A 2,735-nucleotide genomic window follows, 5' to 3' on the forward strand; every position below is an offset into this window, starting at 1 on the left:
TTAAACCAGTACTGTGGTCTTTTTAAATGGTTTATTTCTGAGAGGAACCTTCAAATGTGAGCACGAGATAATTTTTCCCTCCAAATCCTAGGCATTTTAGTTAATTTAAAATGGGTTTATGTAATACCTGCAAATGGAATGCAAACATACCATTTTTGTCTTCTCTCAGCCACATGAAGAATTTTGTTTTTGAACATGGTAAAATATTCTTCAGGTATTAATTTCCTATACATACCTCATAGTCCTTACTGTTTATATTTTGGGTTTTTTGTTTTGTTTTAGAGACACTGCACTCCAGATAGACTTGCTGTTACCCAGTCTGGAATGCAGTGGTGTGATCATAGCTCAGTGCAGCCTCAAACTCCTGGACTCAAGTAATTCTACTGCCTCAGCCTCCTGAGTAGCTGGAACTACAGGCACATGCCACCATGCCCAGGTATTTTTTTTTTTAGAGATAGGGTCTCCCTGTATATTCCCTGGGCTGGTTGGTCTCCAATTCCAGACCTTAAACAGTTCTCTTGCCTCGGCTTCCCAAAGTGCTGAGATTACAGATGTGAGCCACCATGCCCAGCCCTGTTTACATTTTTACAAACCATGTCACCACACAACCCAGCATTTTGTATTCAGTTAAATCAGATTGTTTAATAACCTTAACTGTGAGGCCGGGCAAAGTGGCTCACATCTGTAATCCTAGCACTTTGGGAGGCCGAGGTGGGCAGATCACCTGAGGTCAGCAGTTCGAGACCAGCCTGATCAATATGGTGAAACCTCGTCTCTACTAAAGATACAAAAATTAGCCAGGGGTGGTGGCGCACACCTGTCGTCTCAGCTACTCAGGCTGAGACAGGAGAATTGCTTGAACCCAGGTGGCAGAAGTTGCAGTGAGTCGAGATCTCACCATTGCACTCTAGCCTGGATGACAGAGCACGACTCCATCTCAAAAATAAAAAAACAAAAACAAAAACCTTAACTGTGGTGTACATACTGAGATGTAAAAAAAGATTCTAGAGCCACCCACAGTCCTTGGCCGAAGGCCTCCTTCCGTCATCTGCAAAGCCAGTAATGCTGCATCTGTGCCTTCTTCTGTAGTCACATCTTCCTCTGGCTCTCCTTGGCCTCCCTCTTCCACTTTAAAGGTTCTTTCTAATTATATTAGACCCATGCAGATAATACAAGATAATCTCCCTGTTTTAAGGTCATCTGATTAGCAATCTTAATTTCCCTTTGCTATGTAACCTAAGACACATTCACAAGTTCTGGGCATTAGGATGTGATGTCTTGCAGGATGGGTACTATTCTGCCTAGCAAACATGTGAATGCATGAATGCAGTGTTCTGAGGTGCTTCTCAGGACTTAGAAGAGTCATTTTAATACTAAAGATAATACACATTCTCTAAGGAAGAGGAGTTTGTGGACTATCCAGTGTTTTCAATATATCTAGATGTTTCAACCTGAGGAAGCTGATTACTATATACTATACATAGTGTATATATAGTGTATATACTATATACATAGTATATATATAGTGTATATACTATATACATAGTATATATAGTGTATAGTGTATATACTATATACATAATATACTATATAGTGTATAGAGAGTATACTGTATAGTATATATACTCTCTATACTAGAGTATATATAGTGTATATAGTTATACTCTATATAGAGTATACATACTATAAAGTATATATAGATATATACTATATCTGTGTATATATATCTGTATAACTATAAAGTTATATATACACTATATATATCAGTGGAACCCAATTCACATCTGGAAATCTACCTGCAAAGGGAGTCTGGGAAATGTGGTTATTTTCTCACCTTCCAGCCCCTGCATTATAGGAAGGCACACTGGAGAGCAGAATGAACCCTGAATACCAAATCACCGTATCATTGTATCTACATTTATCTACCTCTTTAGCTAGTCAGTATCCATACAATTGTTTATGAATTCAATGCATTCATAAACAATATACGAATATTATTTAATATTCTTCTGTATAACAACAGCAACTATAACATGTTAATGGAAGTACAATATTTCCCTTCTTTATCAAAGGGGAGCTATAAAGATCCATCAGTCACAGGGTGGTGGTTATTCCTCTCCTGGTTCAGTTATACTCTCACCTTGATATCCTCTATCCTAAAAATGAAATGATCAAGTTGATTACCACCAGTACAATTTACTTAACACAATATTGGAAAAAAGAGGAGGCTGGGCGTGGTGGCTCATACCTGTAGTCTCAGCTACTCCGGAAGCCCTGGAGTTTGAGATCAGCTTGGGCAACAAAGGAAGACCTCATCTCTCCTAAAAATCAAAATTAGCTGGGTATGGTGTTGCATTCCTGTAGTTCTAGCTACTCAGGAGGCTGAGGTGGGAGGATTGCTTGAGCCCAGGAGATCAAGGCTTCATCATGTCACTGCACTCCAGCCTGGGCGACAGAACAAGACCCCCATCTCTTAAAATTTCATCTCGCAGCTAGGCGTAGTGGTGCATGCCTGTAGTCTCAGCTATTCAAGAGGCTGAGGTGGGAGGGCTGCTTGGGTTGAGGAGTTCAAGTACATCCTGGACAACATGGCAAGACCACCGTCTCTTAAAAAAGAAACTTTCGGCCCGGCACGATGGCTCATGCCTGTAATCCCAGCACTTTGGGAGGCCGAGGCAGGCAGATCACCTGAGGTCAGGAGTTCAAGACCAGCCTGACCAACATGGAGAAACCCC

General features: G+C 40.7%; 1 long non-coding RNA gene across 1 annotated transcript in view; it reads left to right on the plus strand.

Moving 5' to 3' along the window:
• LOC105530501 overlaps positions 1–2,735 on the plus strand; it is a 10,667-nt gene that overhangs the window by 1,286 nt on the left and 6,646 nt on the right. The gene's annotated exons all lie outside the window — the stretch shown is intronic.

The sequence above is a fragment of the Mandrillus leucophaeus genome, unplaced genomic scaffold (assembly GCF_000951045.1).
Source record: "Mandrillus leucophaeus isolate KB7577 unplaced genomic scaffold, Mleu.le_1.0 Scaffold828, whole genome shotgun sequence".
NCBI lineage: Eukaryota > Metazoa > Chordata > Mammalia > Primates > Cercopithecidae > Mandrillus > Mandrillus leucophaeus.